Here is a 19,908-nt window from a genome sequence, read left to right on the forward strand (position 1 = left end):
TCTAAATTCTGACATTTGTTTTCAAGTTGTAGTATCAATTTCCTCTTAGATAAAACTTTCCTCACCTCCACGATAGCTTCAGTTCTATCTTCAATGTTGAATTCTTCAAGCGCATATTTTGTCTTGGAGTTCAAAACTTTGATTATCCTTGTGGCCTCTCCAGGATTATGGCCCACGTCTTCTTTTATTTCTGCTACAGTTGCATTTGATCTCTGTAATAAATATTCTTTCTCAAAAATAATTTCAATAGAAGGCCATAAATTAGTGACTGATGCATTAATGTCAATCCAAATATTTTCTTTAGCCTGAGCAATAGTCTGTGCAAGTAAAGGTTCATTTTCATAAATTTCTAATTGTTGAGTTAACTTGTAATTCTTTTGAATCTCAGCCAAATATGCATTGTCAGATTTGATTTTCTGTTACTAAATCTTTTGGAGTTGCATTCTAAGTATTTCAATTTCTTGATCCTTCAAAGATAAGTCTCACATGGCCTTTGATAGTTGTTTTGTTGAATTAGTAAATTGTGTCTCTACTACGATGGTTGTTGTTGTAGATGTCCTTGCTGCTGAAGTACCTTTTGGAAGTTGTCATTATAGGAATGGCAGTTGAAATACTGAGTTGCTACTCTTTTTCTTTCAAGAGTGTTTCCATGTCAGCTTCCATCTTCTGAATTTGAAGATTTTGTTCAACTATCAATTTAAACATATTTTCCTTTTATTTTTCAAGTTGACTTATTTCCTTGGCTTATGGATGTTCAGTAGTAGGAAGTTTAAGTTGCTTCCTCAATGCTTGAATGTCAGCATTCTTATTCTTTATCATCTCTTCTGCTACTTTAATATCACTAGGATCATATCCTAGTTTGATCACCAAATCTTCAAGAGATTTAATTATGGTATCTTTAGCTAAAGATGACATTCTCTCCATTTTTAACTATGTATGAATATTGTTTAAGGAAGCTTGCAGTTTAGAGGCTTCCATAGTTGAACTTGTCAATGTGGAATATATCATTTCACCGGCCTACTTATGAAGGTCAATTTGATCAATGGCATGAATTTGTTTGGTGTCAAAAGCAAAATGGATGTTTTGTAATCTTTTTCACTTTTAGGGACTAGAACTTTAGGTTCCAAGAAAGCTAATTGAAACTATCCCTTTTCAGTATCAAGTGCAGACAAAATTCTATGTTGTGTAGTGGAAGACTACTTCCAAAATTCTGAATATGTAGTGGCCTTTAATGCTTCATTCTTCCTTTTAATTTCTTTGTATCTAGCAAAAATATTTTTTTATGTTGTATCTTGAGAAAAAGATGACACATGAGAATATATGATCTCTTCAATCTATGGAAAGGAGGTGGTAGGAAAACCTGACATCACCACTGTAGCTTGCTCCTATGAACTCTTGTCTTCTGAGGACTCCAGGTTAGTGTTTGGCTTCTTTCTTCTTTTGTAAATTGTGAAACTTGTAGCTTGAGTTTCTGAGTCTGTAGGAGACAGACTTTCTCTTAGTATTTTGGTTTCTTTTTCTTGAGGAACTGAAGTTTGTGAATATATCTGACTAACAATTTGTTCCTCAACTTCATGTAATGTATTTTCCTACCATTCTACTTTATTAGCATATTGTTCTATCTTTGTTCTGGTTGTATGTACATAAGGCGTTGTTTTTTGTTCAACCCTCAACTTTGAAATAATTCCTAAGGGAACATAGGACCAAGTAAAACTTAACTTGAATTTGATTTGCTTTAACAAATTATCTACCTCCTTTGTTGCTTCCCTAGTATTGACAATGAAAGGGCCAATTTGTGCCTTCAACTTGAATTGCGTTTTTTTCTTCCTGAATACAAAGTGCAAATCATCCATGTTCATCATTTTCCTGATGTATTCTAAGGAAAAAAATCTTATTGGCACAAATATTGGTAACCTGTAGGGAGGGAGTTCACATCCATATATTCTGATCTCTGTATAATTTTGGTAGAGGTACCAGTCTCCAACTTTGGCTTGTTCAGTAAGGTGAAGAATTCTTCTAATTTCAGGTGAAATCCTTGGTATAGCATCGCTGCTGAGAAGACATAAGGAGATATGCAAGAATTGGTTTACAAAATTGTTGAAGGAATACTCTTTTGTGTTCTTCCTTACCAAGGAAGTCCAGTGAATGACTAATTGAGGCTTTCCTTGTGCATCTAAATTCTGCAATGGGAACTTAAACCTATCTTCTTGATGAAATAAAAGTAAATACACAAGAACTGATTGGTGTTTAAAAGCACCTTCAGCAAAAAACATTAGAAACTGATCATGAATATTGTCTGCCAGGAATTGATTATAGTTGAAAATCAATGAGGGCTTATTACCCACAGAGAACACTGATAAAAATCCTTATATTACTTCATATTCCCATTGATCGGTAGGATAAACTAACAAAAAGGCGATGATGGATATGACTTGCCTTGACATTTCTGAGAAAATTGAGGTGGAATAAGGTGGATTAGTCCTAGGCAACTCGGAATTCTCAGGTAGGAATGACCTAAAGATACGGGCTCGTTGAGGAAATGTGAGTTTTTTATAGATCTCCATGAGGGAATCAGTAGAAAAATGGTGCAGAGGAGATGGGAGATTGATTTGGAGTGCTTGGAAAATGGATTCAGGTGACAAATTATGGGAAGGTATGAGTTTGGGGAAAGACAAATTGGGTAAGAAATACTCAATTCATCATTGACATCTAAGAATTTCTGGTTTGCCCAGTTGTGGAGTTCATAAAGATCGAACTCGCATTGGGTTTCTGAAATTTTGTATTGCTTATCAACCAAAGGGAGCTCATCTAAGTTAATTACAGAGGGAAATATAAGGCTTTCTATAACTAATTTCGACTTGCCTTTTTTAGAAGACATCGTGAACATGAAATTTCTAGCTAAGATGGCGAATTACCAGACAAATGATGATGATTGGCATTTGATGATTGTTGTGTCGTTGTGAAATTTGGGGTCACATTAGCGTTGTTGAAAGAAGAGGATGCAAGGTAATGTGTGGTTTTTAAAAGAGAGGTTTGAATGAATTAACAGAGTGTAACTATTTTTAGGCACATCTCATTAATAAATTTAGACGTTGGCCCGAATGATTAATGATAAAATGGTTACATAACCATTTTGCGGGAGAAATTAAATCATGTAACGGTTATTTGGTGGGAGCGAATAGGAAAGGGACAAGTGGCAAGGTATGAGCGAGTGCGAGAGTGGGGCGGGAAAGATAAAGCAGTTTTCGAAGGGTGGGTTGGGTAGTTTGTGGTTTAGGAGAGGGGGGTCCCTAAATGATTGTGGAAGCACCATGTATGAGCGGGCGGTAATCTAAAATCTGATTTTCAAAACCACCTTCCACCCCCCCCCCACCCCCCTTGTTAAACTCCGAAAGTGCGAGGGGGGTCCCGAACTCATCCTCCGTCGTTGATCCGGGCGGGGATGATCTCATTCGTTAGTTGCCAATTGCACTTTACTGCAAAGCGAAAAAACATCAAATCAACTTTATTTGCAAATAGAACATAACCCTTTAGAAACTTATTCAAGGATTAAAATAATAATTAAACAAAATGGTGCAGTATTTGAATTTGCTCTCATACTTTGGGATTTTATTATATATATCCATTTTCTCATTTTATTCTTTTTCTATTTTTATTTATTTCTTTTTTTCTCATTTTTTTCATTGCGTTTCTTTCTTTCTTTCTTTTTCTATTTTTTTTTAATTTTTCTTTTTTCAACATAAACGAAAAAAACTAGGGTAAAAATAAGTTACAACAACAACTATAACATCTTAGCGATCTGCAGCCTTTCATAATCCCATCATCAATCATCTCTGAATCCTCACTCTGGGTTTCCTACTTTTATCCATATGGAAGGAAAGAAATGGATGTATTTTTTTTGTGGACAATGGCCTAATGTTAATTCAGTTTGGCTTAGAGCACTACAGAGCTTTCCAAAACCACTTCACTAGGCCCTTGGTCCCTTCAGAATTATTCAACAACTCCTATGAAATCTCCCATCTTGGGAAATATTTCCCTCCACCCTCCTCTCTATTTTCCCTCTCCTTCCCCCCCCCCCCCCCCCCCCCCCCCACCTTCCCCTCACATCCCCCTCCCCCTAGATTTCTCAAGTTTAAATTCAATGAAGCTTCCAAAGAAAATATGGGTGCTTCAGGTTTTGGAGGCCCCTTCCATTATATTATCGATTGTCCAGTGTACATCTTTGTAAGCCTCATGGGCCACAATAGAAATAATGCAACTGAGATGTTCAACTTAGAAAATGGTATCCTTGATGTTAAACCGTTGAGTTTCAATAAACATATTATTGAAGGATATTTTCACTTGGTTATATGAGCGTTAAAAAATCTCATTAACGGCTCATGAGTGGATAGTATTTCCTCCAAATAGAGGCTTGAAAATCATATCGCTTGTATCATTTCCCTCATTCCTCATCTTCCTGTTATTATCCCCTCACACATTAGGTGCTCAGGAAACAAAGTTGGTGATTGTTTGGAAAACCTAGGATGTTCCAATTCAAATTTTCTTCTCTCCTCCCCTTGGACCACTATAGAATCCTCTTTGTTGCTGCAAAACTACCACTTTATGCTCTCCCAATATTTCGATCTGTTGCATTCTATGAATAGGGAGATAGCCCCAAATGGGGTGAGGAACACTAACCAAATGTGGGAGGGGATGGTACCACCATCATCACCCCACTCAATCGAGGGGGCAAACATGGTTGCAACTTGCCTCGCTCCACTAATTTCCCCTTGATAAAATTATGATGATACATGCACCTACAAGCATTATGATTTCATTAATGACTTGAATAGTGATATAAGGAAGATTGAATACAACAATGAATTTTGAGGGAGGCTAACGGGTTGTCATTTGTGTCTTAGTTGTGTTGACAGTAGGGTTCTTCCTAAAGTATTTTACTACTCAACGGGATGGTTTCCTTCCTCTCAAAGTTTTTTCCATCTACCTAAGGGAGGAAGGACCAAGTCCTCCTGATCTTTCCACCCAATTATGCTTGATTCTCTACATTAATTTGGCTGGAAAGACAATTTTGAGGTGCAGTTGTGTAAGAAGGTTTTGTCGTTGGGTGGAATACTTGGATGGATGTAGAGAAGTGATGGCTCGGAATTGGTTTCAATTTGCAATGAAGTGAGCTCCTCATCGCTCAGTCCACCTCTTACCAATCACACTGGGATATAGGTAGTCAACATTGTTCTTTTTCCTACTTGCACTCTCTCCTGGTTTCGGTGGTGGTCTCTTTTCAATTGCCTAGTAACCTTTTCTAAACCCTTGGGTTTTTACTAGTGTCCTATTTTCAAGGCCTTTCATTCTCAATGGCTCCTTGATCTATTTGATACATGTTTATCCATCTGCCTCAACTGCTCCTTTCACTAGTCTTACTTTGCATTCTTACCCTTTCACCTTTTTGAACTACAGCTCTTTGCCCCTTTTTCCATGTCTAGGAAATGAGCACGTAGCTACAAAGGAGCCTCAAGAAGAGTTGAAGGTAGTGTCTAGGCTTTTGTTTTGACTCATATGAGAGCTCGACATTTTCACCTACACACCCCACCCAAAATCCAAGAGGAAATTTAGCAAGCATCTACAAAGGTTTTAGTTGACAAGGATGAATTCATGGATGCTAAAGTAGTGGCTTTTGTGGTTGACTAGGTATCAAATACTAAACATGCCAAAGGCTAATAGAATAAGTACTTTAATACTATTAAACTTCACTGGCATATGGTATCCAATTTGGGCAAAGTCCTCCTTGAGAGGCATGAGGAAAAACATGAGATTCTTCTACAGATGGATGATTTGCAAGATGAGCATCATGATATGGTTCTTTGGCTAGCACGTACTGAATCCCTCTTGGTCCACGGGAAAGGTCCAGTCTCTCCATGCACCCCTACGAATCCAATCGATGTGCCCACTTCCTCCTAACTTGTTTTGGTGGCAGTAGATTTGGTTCTCATGTTAGTCTTACTCCTTGTAGTGCAGTCAATTCTTTGGCTTATGTTAGCTTTTTATGGTTTCATATGAGACCTCTAGGGCACTTTTGTATGATGCTATATAGACTAGCTACACTCGATACTCAACACATCCTAGCTCATCAATTATGTATATGTTTAAACTTTGTTGATTATATGACCAAAAACCTCAGATTTCGCCATTGGTCTAGTTTGTCCAGTGGTAGGCCACGACGATGGAGGTATGAATACGATTCTATTGTGGTCTCGGTGTTCAATAAAAATACTTTTAATTTACCATATATTTATAAATAAATAAATATATATATATATATATATATAAAGTTATAATTTAGTTGTTTTTATGAGTTTTTATAACCTTGGCAATGTGAGCTAAATGTTTTAATGCATATTGACATTTTACCAATCATTTAATTTATATGGCTACACTAGTAATAATAAAAATAACTAATGATAAGGAACAAAACCCACTCCTTTTTTAGAGACTAATGCCAAAAATATGAATACCCAACCTTCCTTTCATTTTAACAAATATTTAACTCTCCCTAGGAATCATGAAATCGTGTCTTTTAATTTCTAGTAAATTGGCAACAATTCTTCTTTGAAAAAGTGGTAAGAAGTGAAAAAGATAAAGATAAAAATAATTGAGTAATTTTGTAGAGAAGTGGGGATGCAAGTCAATACTAGCAAGACCAAAATAATGATTTTCTCTAATAAAAGGAAGCAGAGCCAACATACGTTCTTCTTTGAAGGCAACATTCTTGAAGAAGTAAATGAGTACAAGTACCTCGGGATTGATTTCAACAACAAATGTAATTGGGAGGACTGCAGAAAGAAGAGAATTTTAGTAGGGTGGAAAGCATTATATCCTCTTAGAAATAGATGTAGAGAGGCAGAATTATGGGATTGGAAAACGACTAAAACGCTTTTTGGACTCCTAGTTTGTCCAATAATGTTATATGGGTGTGAATTGTGGGCTAGCAACACCCCCGTCTCAAAATGGAAACAAATTGAGAAAATCCAAAAACTCTTGATCATGAGCAAGTTCAAAATAAAAAATTCGGTATCTTATGAGATAATGCTGAGTGAAACAGAGCAGCTCCCATCAAAGCAATTGTTATGGTTTGGATCATAAGATATCTAAAAATAATTAAGCGAATGGGAGTAGGTAGATGGCCTAATGTTATCTTCAATGAAGGCATGAGTGAAAGAAAGAAAACATGGATGAAACAAAACTACATATGGATGCAAAAATGGAATATCTACCTCAATGCATGTCCCACAAATAGCAAGGAGATAAAGGATTTTGTTATGGAGAAGTTTTGTAAACAGGTATGGGGAAAAGAGTTGGGTAGAAAGAAGAAGTACTACATTGAGGAATTCAACCCTACATGTGATCTACAACAAAAAGAGTTCATTGGAGTTAGCATTCCGTGGAGGGAAAAGGTTCTTATTACTCAATTAAGAATCAACTCACATCAACTTCAATGTGAATAGGACGGTGGAAAAGGCCTAAAGAAGCTTGGGAAGAACGGGTGTGTACATTTTGCACGTCTGGGGCAGTGGAATTAGAAGAAACATTTCATTTTGGAATGTGATGCATTCAAAGACATCAGAGAGAGTTATGGGAATATGTTAGCATCAATTTCTTACCATTGTCTTTTCAGTGAGGGGATTGTTGGAAATTTGGGCCAGCTCATCATCAATTTGAACAAGAAAAGGATTGAATTGCAAAAGATGAAAAGCAGGGAACTAATAGTCCCATAGACTATTTTTACTCTCATGGACGTTAAAATATCATTTCATTTATTATATTCTTGTAAGTGTAATTTACTTATGTAGTTTTATAAGTATCTTTATCATTTGGTATAATAAAAATTTTATAAAAGTTGAGAGATCACAATGGAGAGAGTTAGGGTTTACTTCTATGAGTTTTTGTCCAACGCCACCATCGATCAAGAGCTTGGTGCATGTGATGAATGAAGGCCAAGGAAAGGGCTTGTTTACCCTCTTGACAAAGCTAGGACTTCAACATAGACTATGACTACAAAGTATTGGATGTGTCCTCGTTGGCTTGTGCGTAAGATTCAAGAGGATATGTGCATAAACAACATTGTGGCAGTCTATTGCAACAAGGGTCGATGTGCAAATGGATCCACTAATTAACTACCTGATAAGAAACTTCAGGATTGTTGATATAATGGAGATCTGGCTCACAAAGCCAAGCAGGAGAGGGGTGGTCTATCAAAACTGTGGCCCATTTCCGATTCATCCTCAAATCTAGAGGTGGATAGTTCGAAGATGTTTTCTTATCTCGCGAATCTGGAGGTGGATGGTCCAAGGATATTCTCCCAGCTCGTGGATGGATATCTGTCTTGTTTTGGTTGGGATAAGATGCACAAGTTGATATCATGTGATGGGTTAATAGGTGAGGAATGTGGCCTAATCCCTTTTCTTGTATAGATCCAAGGGCGATGGAATTTTGTGGGTGGATGCTAGGACAAGGCATGGAACCCTTGCATTTTCCATTGCAACACTTTGTAGATCTAGCTTCCGATAATACTAAATCTCACATTTTCTTTCCAGATTTACGTTTTTATGGGTCTCTTCTCTTTCGTTCCTCTCCATATATGGATAAAGACAGAGAGAAAAATAAAAATATCATATCTTTATCAAAAAAATTAAATGGGAAAGCATTTCCCCGCTGGATCCAGGGCTCGGATCTAGTAAAACACTTGAAGCAAAGCATTCAAAGTGATATGGAAATACCAACAAAAATCCAAATTTTGTTATATGAAGGAAAAGTGCTCCAAGATGCACTCCACTAAAATGTTATGGCATGGAAAAGGAATCTGCTATAATATTAAATTTGAGGCTGTGAGGTGGAGCTACAGCCTTCAAAAACCCTAATAAAATTCTAGAAACACCAATGGATTCATTTCTTTCAAGGATGCAGTGAAAGGGAAGATTTTAGCTCCAGCTAATATGATCCAAAATTTGCTATGACCTTATATTGTTGAGAAAATGGACAAGGTACCAGCCATGGATGTAAAGACCCCAAAGGTAAAATTGTATTTTGTTGATCTACAATCTAAGGCATTAATATGTCGGTTTAATGGTTTTTGGCCGAGACATGAAGAATTATATCAGTGGGTGTATTCTTCTTGGACACAAAATTGTGATCTCTACTTATGCTCCAAATGCTTCTTCATAGTATGATTTAACAAACAACAAGATATGGGAAAAGTTCTAAATGAAGGGCCATGGTTTTGGGGTAGAGATGGGATTTTCATTACCCCATGGTTCCCAGAATTTGATGTCATGAACATGGTGGTAACAACAATGTCGGTATGGGTGAGGTTACCAAACCTCCCTCTTCCCTTCTAGCACCATCAAGTATTGGAGGATATCGAAAATAACCTGGGTAAATTCAAAAAAATGGACATGGACAAAACAATAAAAGGTATATTTACATTTTCCAAAATATATGTAGAGCTAGACCTTAGAAAAGGTCTCCCTAATTGTCTTCTTTTAAAACATGAAAACCTTCAACGGACACACGTTTTATATTATGAGAATACAACATTTCGATGTCATGCATGTTTTCAAGCAGAACGACTTCAAAACACTTGCTCACAAACAAACAAGACTTCAAAAAAGAAAAAGAGGTAGGCCCCAAAACTAAGGGGATGGAAATTTCTTGATAATTCTAAAGATGAAGAAGAAGAGGCCATGGAAATTATTCCAAATACAAATGCACATGTATAGCCTGGCAACCAAGCAAATGTAGGAGTTGGGGATTAGTTAGGAATAGTGTCTCATAGCCAGAAGGGTATTGAATCAGTGAAGATCATAGCAATAATGCAACAGAAAGCAGAAACACCCGCTGAAAAGGAATCATGGGGCATAAAGAGATCCCATGTATCCATGAGCTCGGAATTAGACAAAGAAGCCCCATATATTATGTTGTGAACAAAAGAAGATTACATTATTGAGGTTGTTTTTAGTTATCTCAAAGAAATCCCCACAAATTTAATACTAGCATAAATCCATTTTAACTTTGGATTTACCAATTACCGAGATGATCAAATCTCTCAAGATGCAAACTTACTTTTGAGTGCAAAACTTGAGAAAGAGATTCCATTCCTTTAGGCTCTTGATAGATATAGAGTTAGGATGAATCTATGTTGATTTTGAGCAACACACTAATAAAATGTTTTAAATATAAGAAATTAAAAAATGTTACATGTCAAGTCCATATTTTTTCAAGAAAGAAAAATACGACAACTTTCTATTAAATAAAAAGATGTTACATGTTGCATGCATATATCATAATATGCTAGAATAATCCCCATATTACATATGACTCATATCAAGATTCAGGGATGTGGGCCCCTCCAACAAACCCCTTAGGAAGCACCATATATAACCCATCAACGGGCAACCACTCATCATGCGAGTAGCATCAAAAGATACTCTGATCGACGAGGTAAAATTTGTTGGAAGATACTCTTACCAACAAGATAATCAAGGCTAGAAGATACTCTAATCGGAAAAAATCCTAGTGATGTTTTGACAGGCTTGAAGTAATACCAAGCACGCAGGCCTGCAAAAACAAAACCCCATAACGGCATCAAAACATTACCAAAAAAAGGGTCAAGAAAACCCAGCAAAAGAACCAGAATGATAACATGGTGCAAAGCCATCCAGCAGAACCTCCATAGAAGTATAATCAACCATGCAGCCATGAATCCCCAACGAGAAGGACGGTGGTTGCCCCACAGCTAGAAACGAAAAAATGCGCAACAGGAAGAAGAAACCACCAATGCCTATAAAATATGGCTTGCCAATAAAAATGATGGAAAATCCCCAAAGGAAACATCGCGGCCAGCAACAGAGTCAGTAGCAAAGAAATGAAAAGATAACAATAGTAGAAAGAGGACAACAGCATATTCGGCGACAAGAGGGAACACTACTTGAATAGAGCCCTTGATGAACCCTCACGCACACAAATACTGCCATAGATACCCAAACACACCAAACAAGCCCTAGGAAACACACTGATGGCAGACCTGTGAAAGAGAAAAAAATAACCAGCAAAGAAAGAAAACAAAGGCATGAACTAGGGGTTGAGACAGCTAGTGTTCGTCGCTCGTCCCCCGCTCCAACTTTTGTTGCAATCCTCTTCTAGTTAGGGTTTCTTCTTAAACATTAAACATTGAAAGAAGTACAAAACTCTTTCATACCTTGAATTAAAAAGAAATTATTAATGGAATAAGAACCCTCTCGCTCTTTCTTTCTCTCTAACATTTAAAATTAAATTCTTTTACTCAACATGCACATTGGAAAGAAGAAAGAAAGAAATTATTTTAACGTCCACGAGGCTAAAGATAGCCTATGGGACAAATTGCTTCTTCATCTGCTTGATGTATTCGGCCCTTTTTCTGTGAAGCTTCAAAATAAATGCTCCCAACTTCTCGACAAACCCCTCGCTAAATAGATTATCCCAAGAGCTAGTTGCCAGCATATCTGCATAACTTTCCCTGTTGTCTTTGAAAGCCTCACATTCTAAAATGAAATGTTTTTCTGTTTCCACTTTTCCGGAAGAACAAAAAATGCATACTCTTTCCTCCCACACTTCCTTTGGCCTTTTCCAGTGCCCTATTTCACAACGGAGTTGATGAGAATTAGTCCTTAACTAAGCAATAAAAAATTTGGCTCTCCAAGAGATATTGGCCTCTATTTATGCTTTTGGTTGATGACTATGAGTGAAACACTTCAATATAGTAATTTTTCTTTCTTCCTAGCTCCTTATCCCAAGTACGTATTTGATTTATAACCCACATTAAACTTTTTTTGTTATTAATATTTTTTAAATGTTACATAGCAACTCTATATTAAGAAAGGAATAAATTACACATCTTCCTCATAATGGAAAATAAAAATATAAGAAAAAAATAATTTAAATTAAGGAGCTTTTTTTTTTTTTACTTTGAATTACTTTATCACTATATATAAAGTTGATTTAAAATTAAGGTGGAAATTGAATTATTTTATTTATGATTGACATTGATTTTACTATTTTATTATATCTCTCATACTAAATTGTAAAGTGTCTCACTGAATTATAGAAAGCCTCTCAAGGCAACAATAATCCAACTTATTTAAATCATTATATTATTTTATTAGTTTAACTAATAGACGAAACGACTTTTTTCAAGGCATTTTTCTCGTTAATTTAGCTAGAATCCCATAGAGAATTTTTAAATCTTGAGTATAGGCTATTTAATTTGTAGAATTTGAGTATCCATTTATAAATTCAAAAATATATTTTAAATGATAAAAAATCTCAATCTTGCTTGAAATTATATCTTCTATTCCCATAGAAAAACCATTTTAATTATAAGTTAGACTACATCGTATTTACTAACAAATTTATAATATATATAATACAAAACTAATTGCTTATAATTTTGAACTATAACATAGAGACATACACTACAACATCCAAATAAACAATCAAACAAAGGAACTAGAATATATATATATATATATATTTTCAGAAAGAAAAGCAATATATTATATTGAGGCAATATATACATCATGTTCTGTGGATAACAGAAAGAAGATCTCATGACATTGGTGACCACAGCTGAGAACAGATATGACATATAGCTGAGAGACATATAAAATGAGAACATTGAGCATCATATAGAATCATATGATGAAACGTATATCAACAATTTTGCCATAATGTGCTACTGATATGGATAGATGACAAAATGAAACCAAAAAGAACAAAAGGAGAGGAACCCATAGCCTCCGGCTGGAACAGCCACCTGGAACTGACAGAGAAAGATCCTGGATACCCACAAAAACGAAGCTCTTTGCGCCAGACTTAACTCCAGCCTTTGACCTATCTTCAGATGGATTGATAGAAAGCGAAGAACCTAAACAGAACAGACTTGAAGGAGATGTTTGAATCTTCAAAAAATTTTGAATTCCTCCACTTCCAAACACACCATAATGTGATGGGAAGGATTGGACGCTTAGATGCTTCTTGTCTTCCCCACCAAGCAAAAGCTGCATTGACAGAAATGAAATTGAGGTGAGGAAAAGAAAAGGAAGAAGCCAATTCATACCAGATTTGTTGGGAGGCCGCGCATTTGAAGAACATGTGATAGTTTGTCTCCTCCTCTGCATTGCATAACACACATCTGCTGGGACCGTGCCAAGACCTCTTCCTCAAGTTTTCCCATGTTAAATTCTTGTTGTAAAAAACTAACCATGAGAAGATAATCACTTTGAGAGGACAGCCAAGTTTCCACCAATATACCGGAAAAATCTGTCTTGCAGGCATAATTTTTTTGGAGACGAGATCGGAATAGATGTCTTTAACTGTCGCAATAGAATGAGAGTGAGATAAGGACCACACCACGTGATCGTCTGTCTCGGCACGTTTCATGCCTCCTTCAACAAGTGCGTTCTTCAAGTTATCCCAAAGTAAAAGCAAGGCCTGTGGAAGGCCAATGTCAGCTGCATCCTTCAATGAAGGTGAATGGCCCCTCCACTCCTCGATAATCCTGTCCCAAGTAAAAATACCCATTCTGTGTAGGAAGAAGAGAAGAGGAGCCGGAACCTGAAGATTACCCCTATAGCCAGCAATTGGGTCGAGGCCAATGAAGATTTTCCTTCCAGAGAATATCCTCCATTTTAGATTGTTAAAGAAATATTTCTCAATTCTCCTGAAGCTGAGCCAAATTGCAGACCCCTGTTTAATTCCAATGGAGCCGAACCTAAACCAGAACTCCAAGCATCTTCCTTTTTGATACTTTTGGTGAATGATTGCACTCCAAGGATTTGTGCCAAAGATTCCTCTCCATAAGGTTTTGCAGACCAGGGCTTTTCCGAAAATCCTTACATCCATCAGACCCCAGCCCCCAAACTTTTTTGGCAACGTTAAGTGATTCAATTTAGACAGATGGATTTTACCTCTTTCTGCTTTAGCCCCCCAAATAAAGTTGGCGGAGATCCTATTCATGGCCTGGATAATACTGGCCGGGAGCAGATAAAGGTGGGCCCAGTAAACCGACATTTGCATCAAGACTGTTTGAGTAAGGACGACTCTGCCTCCCAACGATAAAGATCTGTATTCCCACAACGAAATCTTACTAAAAAATCTTTCAACAAGCCACCTCCAATCTCTCTTTGAATAAGCCTTAGCTTTTAGGCGGAAACCCAGATACTTAATACCTTCGGACAATGATCTTGTATCTATTCCAAAGAGCTGGGAAATCCATAAGGTCATGTCCTCGTCGGTTCCATTATGATAACAAGCCCAGTGGCCCTTTGGAAACGGTCAAGAATATTCTTAATACACATCCAGGATGCTTTGGACATCATTGCAAATAATAATACGTCGTCGACAAACAGGTTATGAGAGATATATATTTGCTTACAGATCTTTACCGGAGCATAAGCTTTTTCCTCCACTGCGCGGTTGATGTGCAGACTCAATGCATTCATGGCCAATATGAAGAGGAGAGGCGACAGTGGACAGCCCTGTCGAAGGCCCCTTTCCGCCCGAAAGAAAGGGGAGGGAATGCCATTAACTATGACAGCGTAGTTTACATTTTCGATACATGCCATTATCCATCGAATAGGGCCGGGATTCAGACCGATTTTCGCCAAGAGACATTGCAAATATCCCCAGTCCAATACATCATATGCTTTCTGGAGATCGATTTTCATGATAGCAGCATCAGTTTTATGCAAGGACATAGAATGTAAACACTCCTGTGTGCTGGCGACGACATCGAGAATATTACGACCTTTTAAAAAAGCATGTTGATTAGGAGAGAGACAGGATGCCAACGTCCCTTTAATTCTTTCTGCTATAATCTTTGTAATAATCTTGAATGTTATGTTGCATAAAGAGATCGGCCTGAAATCCAGAAAAGATTCAGGCTCTCCCTTCTTTGGAATAAGAGCAATGAGAGTGGATGTGGTGTGGTTGTGAATGTTGCTCGATAATCTGGAAGCTTCCACCATCCTGAGCAGATCCATTTTGAAGAGGTCGAAAAAATGGATCAAGAAATCTATTGTCCATCCGTCTGGTCCAGGGGATTTGTCCTTCTTAAAGGATTTCATAACTCCAAGAAGTTCATTTTCAGAGACTGGTCTAAACAGAGCTTCGTTCTTCTCCTGGTCAAACATTTCTGTAACCAAGTCAATGCTCCATCGAATATCGCTGAACGCAATATCTTTACTTCTGCAATACTGTTTCTTGAAAAAACCAATAGCCTGCTTTGTGATGTCCTCCTGGGAAACAGCATACCCACCCTTGTCATCCTTTATTTTCCATATGTAATTTCTGGCTCTCCTTGCATTTGCATAGTTATGGAAAAACTTGGTGTTTTTATCGCCTTCCTGTATCCATAAAGCTCTGCTTTTGAGCCTCCACTTTGCTTCCTCCTGTTGCATCAGACTAAGTTTTTCCTTCTCCAAATTCCTTAATCGACACTTCATCTCAATTGAGCATGAGGCATAATCTGTAGATGCCAGCAACAAGTCCATCTCTTGTTGAATCCTCTGTAGATCCTTTTTATCCTTCTGTTGTTTTTGAATCTGCCATTTTTTCACCAATCTCCTTATCTCGGCCATTTTTTCTCTAAAGGTAGAGAAAATGAGGAGCTTGTCCCTGTCCTTAATCACTTTCCATGCATTTTGAATATATTCATTGAACGCAGAATCCTGTAGGAGACCTCTGTCAAACTTAAATGAATATCCCCTTCTGAAAAGATTTCCAGGCCATGTTAGAAGAATGGGACTGTGATCTGATATCATAACGTTTTCCACAGATAATCTTGGCATACCCATTTTATCGATGAGGCTAATATGAGCAAAAAACCGATCAAGTCTTTTTGCTATATAGGCCTTGCCCACTCTGCCATTTGACCAGGTCGGTTTCATCACGACAGGATTAACATCTACCATATTCCTATTGAGCATCTCAGAATTAATGAGATCAGCAAGAGCATTATTTAACTTCCCCTGTCCCCATACCTCATCAGATTTCAATGCCGCATTCAGATCGCCAGCAATAAGGAGATGGTCAATGTCAAATAGGTCTGTGGCAAAAAATCTTTTCCAGAAGGGAACACGGGATTTATATGGCGCATATAAATTGAGAACATTGATGGGAAAGACGCATCCTCTGATGGAAGCCGCAATAATGATCCCTGCATAGCACTTGTACGCCTTGGCTCTTACCCGAGCCGGATCCCACAGAGTAGCCAGACCCCCAGATAAGCCATTAGCCTCTGTAGCAACCATGAACCAAGTGGGGAGCATTTTCCTGAAATATGTTAAAGTATCCTCCTTCTTGTGCATGGTTTCCTGGATAAGGATTATAGCAGCCCTGGAATGGAAAAAGAAATTTTTTAGCGTTATATATTTGGGATCAACGCCAAGACCCCTAATATTCAAAGATATAATGGGGATCATTTGGATGATTCGGCAGCCATTCTTGCTCTAAGGGGCTGTGAATCGGACACATCATAGATAGGCACCTCAACCAAAGACAAATTTCTAATGCCTGTATCGGTAACTATAGTTCTCCCTCTAAAGTGTCTACTACCACCTCTACTTTTCTTCCGGACCGTGATGTTCCTTGCCGAATCCGGACTAATAACAGGCGTAACACTTGGTCCAGGCTTATGAATCGTGAGAGGCTCCAGTTCGAGGGATTCCCTATTAAGCAAGTGATCCAGATCACTGTCAAAAAGATTGACAGGAGATGATGCCGGGGAATTTAAAGGGGTAGGCCCGACACATTGATCTTTTCCTTTGTTAATGCCCGGTCCAGCATGTTCAGGATGCGGCGATGAGGATGAAATAGAAATGGGAATAGAACCCACAGAAAAATCTACCCCCTTCGGAATCCCATGTTGAGAGTCAGGGAGAAACTCCTTCTGATGCATGGGACTCGGCGATGGGACAGGGCTATCATCTCTCGGCTCAGTAAAGGGGGGGCTATGGATCCCTGTCATAGTACGGGTGATAGGGCTTTTGGAGGAATTCGGACGACCAGGGAAGGACTCAGGGAGCACAGACGGACCAACCGATTGATCACGTGGAGACTCAGGATTTCTAGGACTGTGGAGCGGAATTGTCGGGGAGAATGGAGAGGATGGACAATCATTGACGAGTGACTTTTGCCTGAACCGTCTGTATCCATATAATTTGGCACTGGGGCAATTTTTTACTAAGTGGCCCATTTTCCTGCAAGCAGCACACCTGAAAGGTATACCCCAGAAATCCAGTCTTTGATTAATAACCTGATTCTTCCAACTAATCTCAATATGGTCTGGATAGCCTCCCCTAAACGGCCTTTGAATGAGAATCCAGGCAATTCTTTTGTCCTTTTCGCCCAGGCACCAAGGATCGACGTAGACAAAACGACCAATAGCATTGCCGATCACCTCCAAAGATTCTTTGGACCAGAGTTCCAAGGGAAGGTTCGGGCATTTCACCCAAATAAGATTATTCACAGGAGTGTTTTTCAAAGGATTAAAGCCGATGTACCATCTATACAGAGCAAGAAAACTCCTTTTGTATACCCATGGCCGACTCTGGATGGCTTCAGCGTCTGCTGCATTTAAAAAGTGGAAACAATACCACTCTCTCATTAGGCTTGAAATTACCGGAACATAGCCAATGACTGATTTCCAGAAACTGGCCAGCCACTTCCTCATGTCAGAGTCAGACATTTCTGGGAAATGCCATTTTCCTATAAGCGCCTTGTTCTGCAAGCTCTCTATTCTGTCATCAAGCTCAGCAATCTCAATTCTTATCGCCTGCGGGGGGGGAGAAGTTTTGGCAGGTTTGTGCTGCTTGTTATAGTTGCGACTCTTACCTTGAATGCTATTGCCATCCCGTGACATTGATGGCTTGACCACCAGGTCATCTAAAGTTGCCAGAGTGGCAGCAGACCAGGCATGTTCAGCATCCACGGTGGCCTTGATAAGGTCATCCGTGGCGATGGCGTCATAGACCCCCTCCATGCACCGCCAAAAAGGGTATCCTCGAAAAGTGAGGACAATCTGGAAAGATCCAATTCACAGTAAAGGACCCAATCTCTGTTGGAACCTACCAATCAATATCTGCCTCGCCCTATGGGAAATAAATGTCAAAGCATATGAGGAAAGGATAAGGACGCTAAAAGAGAGAGATCAAGTACAAATCATGACAGAACCTTCTGCACAGAATGTTCAGAAGGTAACGTCTATGCCACCCATGATCCCAAAACGGATATAATTCGGATTTAGATGTAAGGACACGTACAGGGATATTAAGCGAACTTAACTCCTACCATAATGCCTGGACCAATTTGAAAATCCGGGGAATGACGTAACTCAGACCGGCCGTCGGAAAAGGAAAATCCAGGTGGAGGAAAGACCAAGGAAACCAGAATTCGATATCAAGACCTCTGAAGAAAGACACTGTGTGCTATGATGAAGGCTCATCACAGTCCAGACAGCAACAATAGACCTTGACGATACACCACCAATATCCTATCTTAAACCTTACATCGGTGCAAGGTTTATATATGACAATTAAGTTCCTGAGTCTATGAAAAATTGCTTTTATCATCCTGAACTTTCTACATCTAAGACCATAGTATATATACTGCAACCACTAACGGTCGAGCAGGAAAAACCTTTACGACATCAAGAACAGAGGACAAACTTCCATTGAAATTCTAGAATCACAAAAGGCGGAATTGTGTAAAAAAAAACAGAGCTTAGTTAAGGAAAAAAAATCACTGACCTGGAGCCAGAGCCGAAACACCCCGAACGTGGGCACCAGATGAAACAAACAGCAGCCATCCAGCCAATATCTCGATAGCAGTAAAAATATTCTGAACTGGAGAAGTTAAAAGAAGTCATGCATGTATAAGGCAATTGTTACAGAACAGAGAGGGTGGCGGAGCTGGGCCTGAGCATAGAAAGGAGGTAGAGCAGGAACCTGCACAGAAACCGGTTAAGGAAAATGCAGAAGTTTTGAACTAAGCTCAGGAGTCGTGCTTCGATAGGGCAAGAGATTACAAAACAGAGAAGGTGGCGAAGCTGGGCCTGAGCAAAGAAAGAAGGAAAGAGCAGGACCAGCGCAGAAACCGGTTAATGAAAAATGCGGAAAATTTAACTTGCCCCTGATAATGACACCCGCACCCCACGTTCACTGCATGCCTGGGGGACGTGTCAAAAGGAGATGGCCCCCGCGCAGACCACTGAAAGTTCAAGCTTTGCCGGAGGATTCACGTCTCAAGCCAGGATTGGGTAGCTGAGGACTCCTGGGTGCTGTTTGTTCGGCTGGTTCCACACGTCGCAAGCGCTCGCTCCGCTCCGCACCTTCCCAAATATATATATATATATAAACTTACAATTATTAGACATTTAAATATATGCATTTATATGCTTTAAAAATAATAATAAAAAGAATTAATATAAATTTATTATATAATATAGCAAAACATTTAAATGGTAATTTCTTATTTAGGTTTTTATGAATCATCTGGTCTTTTTAATCTTTTAAATTGTAATTAAAAAGAAAAATTTGTAAACTAATGATGAACCTTGTGAACAATATATGTTTCGTTTCGCGTAGGGTTATAATCTTTGATTTTAAATTTTTTGATTCATTTTATCTTTTAAATTGTTTTCTGTATTAATCACATAATTATTATAAGAAAAACTTGTAAACGATTATGTTCAAATTGATGAACCTTGTTATCAATATCCTTTCCATATAGGATTATAATTTCTTATTTTAGGTTTTTCGTTTTATCTTGTTTTTTAAATTGTTTTCTAAATTAATTACCTAATCTTTATCCTGAAACCATAAT

Source organism: Pinus tabuliformis, chromosome Q, assembly GCF_031772625.1.
Source record: "Pinus tabuliformis cultivar Carrire ecotype Pingquan chromosome Q, CPIR1, whole genome shotgun sequence".
Classification (NCBI taxonomy): Eukaryota; Viridiplantae; Streptophyta; class Pinopsida; order Pinales; family Pinaceae; genus Pinus; species Pinus tabuliformis.